We start from the raw sequence: 13,501 nt of genomic DNA, 5'->3' as shown, positions 1-13,501 counted from the left end.
GCCCCATAGGCTGCTCAGACCTCTCAAATGACACCCACATTCAGGGGGCCTGGTTCTGTCCTATGCTGGTTCCCCAGCTGTCAGACTAGGGTCTGTGAGGTTCCACTTGCTCGGGTCAACTGTTCTTGTGATTTTCCCCAGCATGATCTTGACCCTGCTGTTCATTACTCCTCCCTCTCTGTAACTGGATTCCAGCAATTCGGCTCAGTGCTTAGGTGTGGATCTCTACTTCCATCAGCTACTGGGTGAAGGTTCTATGATGCAATTTAAAGTAGTTATCAATGAAATTATAGGGGAACAGAATTTAAGGTAGCCTCTCCAGTGTTGCTTAGATTCTTAGTTAAGGTCATTATTGTTAGTCCTTGAACATTTCCCTAGTGCCAGATTTATCTTTATACCTATAATGACTCCTTCTATTAAGATATCTATTTTCTTGCTCTCCTCTATTCTTTTGTGTGTGTGTGTGTGATATATGGTGCTTTAATTAACTCGATTCATCCAGTCACTCATGCATGTAAATTAAAATATCACATTATGCTACATAAATGTACATGATTAGTAATTGGGAGTTCAAAATATTTATAATAAAAATACATGAAAATATTATTTTATTTTTTTCAAAGCTAAAAACAAGATTTTTACTATGAATCAGTGCTTCTATTACCCTTCTGAAAGAAGTGATTTTTTTTTTGTTTACCCTTTAATGTCTTTATTTTTTTATTATATTAGTTCTAGTTAGGGAACAAGCTTATTTCAAGTCCCTTCTCCCTCTCCCTCCCCTCACCCCCAACCCTCCTCCCCCACCCCCAGTCTACCCCCCACCCCATCCACCCACCACTCCCCAGGCAGGGTACGGCCCTCAATGGAGACTCTGCAAAGTCCACCAAGTCTTCCTATCCTGGCCCTGGGCCCTTCCCCATGTGTCCAGGGCCAGAGTGTAACCCTTCATATGGGATGGGCTCTCAAAGTCCCTTCTTGCACAAGGGAAAAATACTAATCCACCACCAGAGGCTCCCTGGAGTGCAGTGGTCCAGTCTGTTTGTTGTCCTGTAAGCTTCTTGTATTTTCATAGGCATATCCTTCTGTAGGTTAGGGAAGTTTTCTTCTATGATTTTGTTGAATATGTTTTCTGTACCTTTGAGCAGTGTTTCTTCACCTTCTTCTACACCTATTATTCTTAGGTTTGGCCTTTTTACGGTGTCCCATATTTCCTGGATATTTTGTGTTAGGGCTTTGTTGGACTTGAGGTTCTCTTTGGTTGATGAATGTATATCCTCTAGCGAGTCTTCAGTAGCTGAGATTCTCTCTTCCATCTCTTCAATCCTGTTGGATATACTTACATCTTTAGTTCCTGATCGTTTATCCAACCTTTCCATTTCCAACAAGGTCTCATTCTGTGTTTTCTTTATTGTGTGTATTTCAGCTTTCATGCTTTGAACTATTTCAAGAGCTACCTTCACTTGCTTGGATATTTTTTCTTGGCTTTCTTTAGATTCTTTAAGAGATTTATTTATTTCTTGAATTTTTTGGTTTGTCTTTTCCTCCAATTCGTTTAATTTTTTGTTTGCTTTCTCTTCTATTTCTCTAAGGGATTTTCTTGTTTCCTCTTTAAAGGTCTCTATCAACTTGCTGAGATAATTTTTGAGGTCCATCTCATCTTCATGCTCTGTGTTGGGCTTTTCAGATCTTGCTGGAGTGGAGTCCCTAGATTCTGGTGTTGTCATATTGGTCTTTCTGTTGTTGAGTGAAATCTTATTCTGTCTTCTCCCCATATCTTCTTTTACTGGGTGCAGGTAGGTTCTCTCTGTCTCCTCTTGTGACCCAGTGGTGTGTGGGGGCCAGGAATTCAATGTCCACAACTCTGGATGATCTTGATGCTCCTGGTAGTCTCCTCACTAGTTCCTAGTTCCTCGGTCGTTCGGCGGAATGGAAGAGTGGGGTGCTAGCAGATTCGGGGCACAGGGAGCTCCTCCCTGCCTGGGCATGTCTGGCCCAAGCCGGCAGGCACAGGCGGGGGGGGGGTGGGGTTTGGGGGTGGGCAGAGTGTATGCTTTTCTGGCCTGGGGTTTGGAGCGGGCAGAACCTCACTCACCTAGTTCCAGGTGGGTCGGCGACGGAATCGCTCTCCTCTATTCTTTCCTCCACTGGATCTTCCTGATCCCTCATGTTCTCCTCAAAACTCCCCTTCTCCCCTCCTCTTTCATCTACCTCTCCCTGACCAGTGCTTCCAATTTTCTCAGAAGATCTTGTCCATCTCCCCTTCTCTGGAAGACATTGTATGGATATCTAAGGGTCCTCCTAATGTCCTACCTTCTCCAGGGTTGTAGATTATAGGCTGCTAATCATGCAATTTCTATTACTGATAAAAAATCAACAAAATCATTTTGGTAACTTTTAAAATATAGCATACTGAGAAATCTTCATGTTAGAAGATGAAAATAAAATGTCTATAATGATAAAGAATTGTACAAAGGTTCTATTTTATATTTATTTTTTATTTGAATTAGAAACAAGATTGTTTTACAAGTCAATCCCAGTTCCCACTCCCTCTCCTCCTCCCCTACCACCCCCCAACTAATACCCTACCTGTCACATATCCTTTCTGCTCCCCGGGGAGGGGGAGGCCTTCCATAAGGGGTCATCAGGGTCTATCATATCCTTTGGGATATATAGGTCCTAGGCCCACCACCATTTGTGTTGACTCAGGGAGTATCCCTTTATGTGGATTGGGCTCCCAAAGTCCACACCTATGCTAGGAATAAGTACTGAAATATTAAAGGAGGTCCCATAGATTTCCAAGGTCTCCTCACTGAAACCCACGTTCCTGGGGTCTGGAACAGTTCCATGCTGGTATCCCAGATATCATTCTGGGGACCAAGAGCTCCCTGTGGTTCAGGTCAGCTGTTTCTGTGAGTTTCACCAGCTTGGATTCTTAAGCAAAGTAAGATTTTTAACTCAACTTAAGTTGCTGCTAGAACGTTGAGAGCTTTTGATATAATTTCTAGTACTGCTCTAATAGACTTTGTTAAAAACTGCAAGTGAGGAATCATAAATCCCCAGTACTAATACAGAAAGCTGAAGCTTCTGTGGGTGAACATAAGTGAAATTTCACTATCTGCAGGTAATCAGAGGAGTTACCTCCCCAGAAACTTCCATGTAACCAAAACTTGATAACCAGTAATAAAATATAATGAGGACACTGAGGATACAGGCTACAGGTTATGAGGAATCAAAGTGTTTGTAAAATAGAAGTAAATAAAATCTCTTTGCCTCCCAAGGTCATATAGAAGACCCGTATTTAATTTGGTGGGTCACAAAGAAAAAGGCTTGAATGTGAGAAAGAACTAGTGGGAATGAAATGGGTTAGGAGTGGGAGATAACAATGAGTGAAGAATGACAGCAATCAGTAATGAATACATAAATAAATTAAACAGTCAGATAATAAATTTAATAAAATTTAAAGCAAATAGAAAATGGAAAACTAAATATTCATTGTTTGCATATAGGAATAACTGTTGGAAGTTTTGAAAATTCAGCACTCAGTTTTGGAAAGATATGAACACAATTAACCTGTATCTATAATAGAAGAAGGCTAAAGCCTATGGTAGTAATGATTGCTTAAAGGAAAGAAAAATATATTATGGATAAATCTATGACTACTCATTTTTGGGGGACATGTGTTTTGAGACAGTGTTTCTTTATGGCTTTAGAGGCTGTCCTGGTAGTAGCTTTTGTAGACCACGTTAGTCTCATCTGAAAAAAAAAATGCATGAGTAGTTTCTTAAAGAAAAATGCAGAAAACACATGAAAAAAATAGATTACCTATTAACACATAATATATTAAATATTTAATTATGCTAAAAACAACAAAAAAGAGTCTAAGATATATTAACAGTTTATCAGTGAATTTAATTAAATAATTACAAATTTTAAAAACGATTTCTACATACAGAATCAAATTAAACATTTTCTAAATTGTTACATGTTGATGTATTTCCCTAATCCTAAAAGCAGTCACAATCATTACATGAAAAGTTACTATCTGCATATGGCATACCTGTTGTCTCTCTGTTACTTCTCATCTACTATAAGAGGAATCATTCTGATAATGGTTAAGCAAGACAGTGATCTATGAGTGGAACTGAATGTTCCTGAGAATCACTTTATCCATGTTCTTTGAGAATAGTAATAGTATTATTTGTTTTTATTCTCAGCCCATGGCTTATCTGGTCTCAGGTTTCTTTCCTTCTGTGCAGTAACAGTAATGGGTTACATCTCACAAAGTAGGCCATAAATCCAATCAGAGAGAGTTGGGTTATTTCTAAAATTTTACACATATTACATTGGCATATAAATCAGGCTTGTCACATATGTCAATGCCAGGATTTGTAGATTGGTTAGTAGTTACTTTCCACCTCTTGTAGCATGCAGCATTCCTTCCAATACCATGGACACTAGTCACCAGGAGATGAAAGCTCTAATTGGGTATCAGCCCAATTTTTTTGTATTCAATGAGATATATAAGTGTTTTCTTCAAGACCCTTAACAAAAAATTAGGTAAAATTTTACTATCATAAAACAGCACAAACTTATAAAGGACATACATGCCATAGACACAGACTGACTTGCCATTTGCAAACAAATCAAGATGGTTCATGATAACACCAGATTAAAGAAAGAAGCCACATGATCATATTAATTGTTCCCAATAGTTAATATAGCAAAGAACAACACCCTTTCTTAATTGCAAAGAAACACATTAACACATGTGACAGGTTGCAATAGACCTTATCATGAAAAATGTGTGATTTCCTTAGTAAGCTCAGAAATGAAGCAAAAAAAATGTTGTCTTAATAAATGCACAATATTGTGGCAAAAAGCTTAGCTCATTTTTAAAACAATAAAGCAATCAGATTCTAATTAATAATGTTTGGCTATTCTGCTCTTTTTTTTCAATATCAAGTTGAGAATTGTTCTTTCAAGGTTTGTGAAGAATTGTGCAGGGATTGCATTGATAGGAATTTCCAAGTCCATGCTGCATCACTCAGGGTGGACCTAGTTGCTTCTGTGCTTTGGGATTGAGATAATCCTGGCCATGACACATGTGGCACTGAGAAGAAGTTATATTCTTTTGTTTTTGGATGGAATTTTCTGTAGACAGCTGTTAAATCTAATTGTGTCATAAGTTCTATTAGTTCCTTTTTTTCTTTGTTAAATTTCTGTCTCGTGTTACTGACTAGTGATAAAAGTGGTGTGTTAAGGTCTGCCATTTAACTGTGTTAGTTTTTTTTTTTTGTGTGTGTGATATGAGTTTTAGTAATGTTTCTCTTACAACGTGGATGCCTTTTTATTCGGGGCATAGATGTTCAGAATTGAGACCTCTTTTTGATGGGTTTTTCCTGTGATGAGTAGGAATTGACCAGCTTCATCTCTTTGATTGATTTTAGTTTAAAATATAATTTATTAGACATTAGGATTGCTACCCTCGCTTGTTTCTTGGGTCCATTTGATTGGAAAATCTTTTCCCAATCCTTTGAGGTACTATCTGTCTTTGAAGTTGAGGTATGTTTCTTGTATGCAACAGAAGGATGGATTCTGTCTTCTTATCCATTCTTCTAGCTTGTGTCTTTTTATAGGCTAGTTAAGACTATTAACATTGATGGATATAAATGACCATTGATTGTTCATTTTTGCTTGTTTTGGATTTGGTAGTGGTGGTAGAATTGTATGTGAATTTCCACCCCATTTTTCTTTTGGCTCTTGGTAAAGAGGGATTATCTATTGCCAATGTTTTTCTGGTTGTAGTTAGTTACCTTGGGTTGGAGTTTTCCTTCCAGAACTTTTTATACAGCTGGATTGGTAGATATGTATTGTTTGTATCTTGTTTTGTCATGGAATATATTGTTTTCTCCATCTATATTGATTGAAGAAAAACATGTAAAGGTTTACACATGTTTAAAAATATATGTAGGCTTGTGAGAGAAAATGGAGAAATAGAGGAGCTGGGTATGGTGGCACATGCCTTTAATCCCAGCACTCCTGAAGCAGAGGGAGGTGGATTTCCACCAAGAAATGCTGTCTCATAAAAGGAAAATATAAAAATAAAAGAAATAGTGTAATGAAAAGCTATGTAAAGATGGAAAATACAGAGTCTGGATACTATATGCTATATTGTTGTCTTTAAAGACTTTTTAAACACAATGTAAACCTTTAGATGTTTTTCTTCATGTGAATCTCTCTTTATTTTAAGTCTTTACCTTATTTTGGCCATCCAATTTTTTAACTGTTAAACAACACCACCAAAATTAAATGGCAGCTGCAATAGCATTGTCTATTCAAGATGGCATGGCAGAGGTACCTTTACTACTAGCTTGGAGAGCTGTGCTCACCGCCTTGGTCTATGCTGCATTCAAGCTACATGCTGCTGGCTTGGAGATGTGGTCACTGCCACTGCCAGCTGAGTGGGGCACAAACCCACATTAAGAGTTTATGTTCTACCGATGGAGCTAGCTGGGCCTCTGTAAAATAGCCCTCCTGTTTTTTCTGCTTAGGCTAAGTCAGGAAACCTCTCTTAAAAGAACCACTAGAGTCTCTGCTTGTCTCTAGAAAAACAGAGAACACCCAAGCAAATGTTGCTAACAAGAAGTCCTGCTTGTCTCTTTTCTTTCACTTGTAAATTTCCTTTTTAAGCTTTTGTCAAGATTTTAGTGGCAGTTTATAATCCTGCCACTAGCTGCCTGGGTTTTGCTGCCACTTGACTAGTCACAGGAAGGCAGCTCATGGCAGGGAGAGGACAGAATCCTAACCCTAAAAATCTGGAGAGCTGCAGGCCATCTCAGGAGTGCCAAGTCCAACCCCCAAGATTGCAGGACATTGAGAGCTTAGGAAGCTGCTCCAATGCCACCCAGAGGCTCAACAAGGCAGGCTGTGGTGGCAGGTTGCCCTCTTCCTCTGAAAACCTCAGGGTGTGGTGTCATCCCACTACCTCACATCCTTTTGTTACTATGAATCTTTATGTCAGCAGCTGGAGCCCTGCTGCCATGTGGTCACCCAAAATAACACACAGAGTATTATATTAGTTTCCAATGCTGCTGGCCAATTGAGTAGGATTTCTTATTTTTTTTCCAAGTTAACTTCAATTTATTAAACTTCAATGGAAATGTTGCAAAATTATATCTTTTCATTACAAAGACAAATCTTAAACTAGACACGTCTGCGTATGTATAATTTTAATTCTTTTTTCCCTACACGCTCTCCCTCCCCTCCACACACCCCTCTTCCATCCCCAACCTACCCCCCACCCCATCCACCCTCCAATCCCCAGGCAGGGTAAGGCCCTCGAGGGGGACTCCCCAAAGTCCACCACATTATCCTGGGCAGGGCCTAGTCCCTCTCCCGTGTGTCCAGGCCGAGAGTTCATCCCTTCACGTGGGATAGGCTCTCAATGTCCCTTCTTACACTAGGAAAAAAATACTAATCCACTACCAGGGGCCCCCCTAGAGTGCAGAGGCCTCCTCATTGACATCCATGTTCAGGGGTCTGGATCAGTCCCGTGCTGGTCTCCCAGACAGCAGTCTGTGGTCCCTGTGCTCACCCTTATTCAGGAAAGCTGTTTCTGTGGGTTTCCCTAGCCTGGTACTGACCCCTTTGATCTTCATTCCTCCCTCTCTGCAACTAAATTCCAGAGTTCATTTCAGTTTATATATGTGGATGTCTGCCTCTGCTTCCATCAGCCACTGAATGAGGGCTCTAGGATGGCATAAAAAGTAGTCATCAGTCTCATTATAAGGGAAGGGCATTTAGGTTGTCCTCTCCACCATTGCCTACATTGTCAGTCTGTGTCATCCATGTAGGTCTCTGGAAATCTCCCCAGTGTGAGACCTCTCCTCTGACCTATAATCATTCCCTCTAATATGGTATATCTCATCCCGCTTTCCATCATTTCTGCTCCTCCATTTCCTCTTCTCCTCTCTTCTCCTCTCTTCTCCTCTCCTCTCCTCTTTTCTCCTCTCCTCTCCTCTCTCTCCTCTCCTCTCTCTCTCCTCTCCTTCCTCTCCCTCTCCTCCTCTCCTCTCCTCCTCTCCTCTCCTCTCCTTGCCTCTCCTCTCCTCCCCTCTCCTCTCCTCTCCCCTTCTCTCATTCTGGCAGCTCTATCTCCCCTACCCTCATGCTCCCAATTAACTCATGAGATCCTGACCCCTTCTCATTCCTGGGGTCCATGCATTTTCCCCTTAGAGTACTTTTTGTTTCCTAGTTTCTTTGGTGAAGAGGATTGTAGGCTGGTAAAACTTTGCTCTATGTTATAGTGGGAAATTACCAATACGTAGCCAAGTAGAAATATAAGGGTATTTAATAGGGAAAAGCCTTACTTACAGAGTGACCTAGCCAGCCAGTGTGGCAGCAGTCTGTAAGCAAGCCCAAAGGTGAAACTGAAAGTGAAACCCAGCCAATTGAAACTCCACATCACCCTGACCACTCCTAAGCAGGCATGGTACAGGTTCCCCTACACTATGTATAAAATTTATATATGAGTGAGCACATACCATGTTTGCCTTTTTGTGCCTGGGTTACCTCACTCAGGATGGTTTCTTCTAGTTCCATCCATTTGCCTGTGAATTTCAAATTCCATTGCTTTTTTCTGCTGAGTAGTACCCCATTGTATAAATGTACCACATTTTCTCTATCTATTCTTCATTTGAGGGGCAACTAGGTTGCTTCCAGGTTCTGGCTATTAGAAACAATGCTGCTATAAACGTGGTTGAACATATGTCCTTGTTATATGAGTTTGCATTATTTGGGTATACACCCAAGAGGGGAATTGCTGGATCTTGTGGTAGATTGATTCACATTTTTCTGAGAAACCGCCATACTGATTTCCAAGTGGTCTTACAAATTTGCACTCCCACCAGCAATGGAGGATTGTTCCTTTTTCTCCACATCCTCTCCAGCATAGATTGTCATTGGTGTTTTTGATTTTAGCCATTCTGACAGGTGTGAGGTGGTATCTCTGAGTTGTTTTGAGTTGCATTTCTTAGATGGCCAAGGATTTTGAGCACTTTCTTAAATGTCTGTCAGCCATTTCAGATTCCTCTGTAGAGAATTCTCTATTTGTTCTGTACTCCAGTTTTTAATTTCATTCCTTGGTGTTTTAGTGGCTAGCTTCTTGAGTTCATTTTATATTTGGGAGATCAGCCCTCTGTCAGATGTGGTGTTGGTGAGGATAGTTTCCCATTCTATGGGTTGTCATTTTGCCTTACTGTCTGTCCTTTCTCTTACACAAACTTCTCAGGTTCAGGAGGTCACATTTATTAATTGTAGATCTCAATGTCTGTGATAATGGTATAATGTTCATGAAGTGGTCTCCTGTGACAATTTTTTCAATGGTATCTTGTCTTATTGTTCTAACTGGAACTTCAAGTACAATATAGAAGATATATGGAGAGATTGGACAGTCTTGCCATGTTCCTGCTTTTAGAGAAATAGCTTTGAATTTCTCTCCATTTAGTTTGTTGTTGGCTGTTTGTTTGGTGTATATTGCTTTATCATGTTTAGATATGTTCCTGTTATTCCTGTACTCTCCAAGATCTTTATGATGAAGGGATCTTGGATTTTGTCAAAGGCTTTTTCAGCATCTAGTGAGAAGATCATGTGGTTTTTCTTTTTAAGTTTGTTTATATAGTGGATTACATTGATGGATTTTCATATGTTGAACCATCCTTGCATCATTGGGAGAAGCTTACTTGATCATAGTGGATGATTTTTCTGATGTGTTCTTGGATTCAATTTGCCAATATTTTGTTGAGTATTTTGCATTGATGTTCATAAGTGATATTGGTCTGTAGTTCTCTTTTTTTAGTTGTATCTTTGTGTGGCTTGGGTATCATAGTAATTTTAGCCTCTTAAAAATAGTTTGGCATTGTCCCTTATGCTCCTATTGTGTGGAACAATTTGATTAGTACTGGTATTAGCACTTGATTGAATTTCTGGTAGAATTCTGCTCTGAAGACTTTGGCCCTATGCTTTTTTTTTTATTGGAAGGCTTTTGATGACTGCTTCTATTTCATTAGGGGCTATAGGTGGATTTAAACTGCTTATCTGTTCTTGGTTTAATTTTGGGAAGTGGTATCTATCCAGAAAGTTGTACATTTCTTTAGATTTTAAAATTTGTATAGTACAGATTTTCAAAGTATGACCTGATGATTCTCTGGATTTCCACAGTGTCCATTGTTACATCCCTCTTTTTGTTTCTGATTTTGTTAATTAGAATGCCTCTCTCTTCTTTTGGTTACTTTGGGTAGAGGTTTTTCTATCTTGTTGATCATCGCAAAGAACAAATTCTATGTTTCATTGATTTTTTTTGTAATATTTTCCTAGTTTCTACTTTATTGATTTCACCACTCAGTTTGATTATTTCCTGGCATCTACTCCTCCATGGTGAATTTGCTTCTTACTGCTCTAAAGCTTTCAGTTATTCTGTCAATTCTCTAGTGTGACTTTTCTCCAGTTTCTTCATGTGGGCACTTAATGCTATGAACTTTCCTCAGCACTGCTTTCAGAGTGTAACATAAGTTTGGAGATGTTGTGTCTACATTCTCATTAAATTCTATGAAATCTTTAATTTCTTTATTTTTTATTTCTTCCTCAACCCAGGAACTGTGCAACTGGGTCTTATTCAATTTCCATGAGTTTGTAGGTTTTCTGCAATTTGTTTTGCTTTTGAATTCTATCTTTAAAGCATCATGATCTGATAAGATACAGGGGGTTATTTCAGATCTTTTTTATATGTGGAGGTTTGCTTTGTTGCCAACAATATGGTCAATTTTAGAGAAGGTGCCATGTGGGGCTGAGTAAAAGGTATATTCTTATGTGTTTGGATGGAATGTTCTATAGCTATCTGTTAAAACCAGTTGGGACATAAGTTCTGTTAGATCCTTTGTTTCTTTGTTATGTTTCTGCCTTGTAGTCCTGTCTAGTGGTGAAAGCAGGATGTTGAAGTCTCCTACTATAAGTGTGTGTGGTTTTATGTGTGGTTTGAGATTTAGTAATGTTTCTTTTACGGATGTGGGTCCCTTCGTATTTGGGGGATACATGTTCAGGATTGAGAATTCATCTTGAAGGACTTTTCCTGTGATGAGTATGAAATGCCCTTCTTCATCTCTTTTGATTGATTTTAGTTTGATGTCTAATTTGTTAGATATTAGGATTGCTACACCAGCTTGTTTCTTGGGCTCATTTGATTGCAAAATCTTTTCCCAACCCTTTACTCTGAGCTAATGCCTGTCTTTGAAGTAGATGTGTGTTTCTTGTATACAGAAGAAGGATGGATTCTGTCTTTATATCCATTCTGTTACCCTGTATCTTTTTATGGGCAGGTCAAGACCATTGACATTGAGTGATATTTATGTCCATTGATTGTTGGTTCTTGTTTGTTTTGCATTAATTGTTCGTGGTGTCATTGTGTGTGTATTTCATCCTCTTATTTCTTTTAATGTTTGGTATATTGGGTTATCTATCACCTATGTGTTTTTGAGTGTAGTTATTTTCGTTGGGTTGGAGTTTTCCTTCTAGAACTTTCTGTAGTGCTGGATTTGTCGATATGTATTGTTTAAGCCTGGTTTTGTCATGGAATATCTTGTTTTCTCCATCTATAGTGATTGAAAGTTTTGCTGATACAATAGTCTGGATTGGCCTTCGTGTTCCCTTACTGTTTCTATTATATCTATCCAGGACTTTTCCATTGAGAATTCATGTGTGATTCTGACAGGTCTGCCTTTATATGTTTCTTGGCCTTTTTCCTTTGTGGCTCTTAATATTTTCTCTTTATATGGTAGGTTTGATGTTTTGATTATTATGTGTCAAGGGGACTTCTTTTGTGGTCCATTCTGTTTGGTGTTCTGTAAGCTTCTTGTACTTCCATAGGCATATCCTTCTGTAGGTTGGGGAAGTTTTCTTCTATGCTTTTGTTGAATATGTTTTCTGTACCTTTGAGCTGTATTTCTTCACTTTCTTCTATACCTATTATTCTTATGTTCATCCTTTTCACAGTGTCCCATATTTCTGGATATTTTGGTTAGGGATTTGTTGGATTTGAGATTTTCTTTGGTCAATGAATTTATATCCTCTAGATAGTCTTCAACAAGTGAGATTCTCTCTTCCATCTCTTGAATTCTATTGGTTATAGTCACATCTTTATTTCCTGATGGTTTATCCAGCCTGTCTATTTCCAGGATCAACTCATTCTGTGTTTTCTTTATTGTTTCTATTTCAGCTTTCATGCCTGTTTTGAGTGCTTCCTTCACTTGTTTGGTTTTTTTTTGTTGTTGTTGTTGTTGGCTTTCTTTAGATTCTTTAAGAGATTTGTTTAATTCTTGAATTTTTTGGTTTGTCTTTTCCTCCATCTCATGTAAGGTTTTTGTTTTGTTTTGTTGTTTTCTTCTATTTCTTTAAGGGATTTTCTTGTTTCCTCTTCAAAGGACTCTATCATCTTCCAAAGATAAGTTTTGAGGTCCATCTCTTCTTCATCCTCTGTATTGGGCATTTCAGATCTTGCTGGTGCAGAGTCCATAGATTATGGTGGTGTCATATTCGTTTTTCTGTTGTTGAGTGTGGTCTTACTCTCGCTTCTTCCCATCCTTTCTTACAGTGAGTGAAGGTGGGGTCTCTCCCTCTCTCAGGTGGCTTGCAGAGGGCTCATCCTTTGGTGGCAGCTGGATGGCAGAGGGGGGTGGGTGGACAAGGGTGGGACTGGGGGCACTCATGGTGGGCCTTCCCGGTCTGGGAAGGTCTACTCTTGCCCATGTGGGCTCAGGCAGGAGTGAGCAGGGGTTGGTGGGTGAAGTTGGAGAGCAAATCAGAGCCCAGACTCACCTGAGTCTCAGGCACCTGCTGCAGGACATAGGGCAGAGTGGAGACAAAAAATATGGAAAGCTTCAAGAATTTGCTTGTCATCCTTGCAAAGGGGTAATGCTAATCTTCTCTGTATTGTTCCAATTTTAGTATATGTGCTGCCAAAGCGAGCATGACTAGGATTTCATATATGCTAGCTCAGTCTTAATTATCAACCATAACTATTAATCTAAAGACTTATCTTACCGAGTCACCGGCAGTGGGCATCTTCTCTTGCCAAGGTCACAAAGAATTTTCATTACATGTACAGGCACATTTTCTATATTTAATTTAGATTTATTGTTGTGTGTAATTTGTTTAAACATATCACCTGAGATGCCATCTTTATGTACTGTATACAGATCCTCACAGCAGATGTAAAAGTATATTTTCAAAATATCAAGGATCTTATTTCTTTTTGTTATCAGTGCTCATTATTGATGAGCAAATATTTTCCATGATTTTGTCCACTTGTTCATTTTGAAACACTCTCACTATGAGGTCTTGCAATCCTGAAAAGTACTATGTTGACCAGACTTGCCTTGAACTCAGAGATATAGTCTTGAGTTGTCATAATAGGAGTATGTTATTATGCCCAGCTTTAATTTGGGTTTCA

General features: G+C 39.0%; 1 non-coding gene across 1 annotated transcript; it reads right to left on the bottom strand.

The window, feature by feature from the left end:
- Positions 1–12,913: 12,913 nt before the first annotated feature.
- Positions 12,914–13,020, bottom strand: LOC113833030. The gene has a single exon (XR_003480575.1). It is a non-coding gene; the product is annotated as a U6 spliceosomal RNA (small nuclear RNA).
- Positions 13,021–13,501: the final 481 nt, after the last annotated feature.

This window comes from Cricetulus griseus (genome assembly GCF_003668045.3).
Source record: "Cricetulus griseus strain 17A/GY chromosome 1 unlocalized genomic scaffold, alternate assembly CriGri-PICRH-1.0 chr1_0, whole genome shotgun sequence".
NCBI classification, from domain to species: domain Eukaryota; kingdom Metazoa; phylum Chordata; class Mammalia; order Rodentia; family Cricetidae; genus Cricetulus; species Cricetulus griseus.
This window is presented reverse-complemented; position numbering and strand designations above follow the sequence as displayed.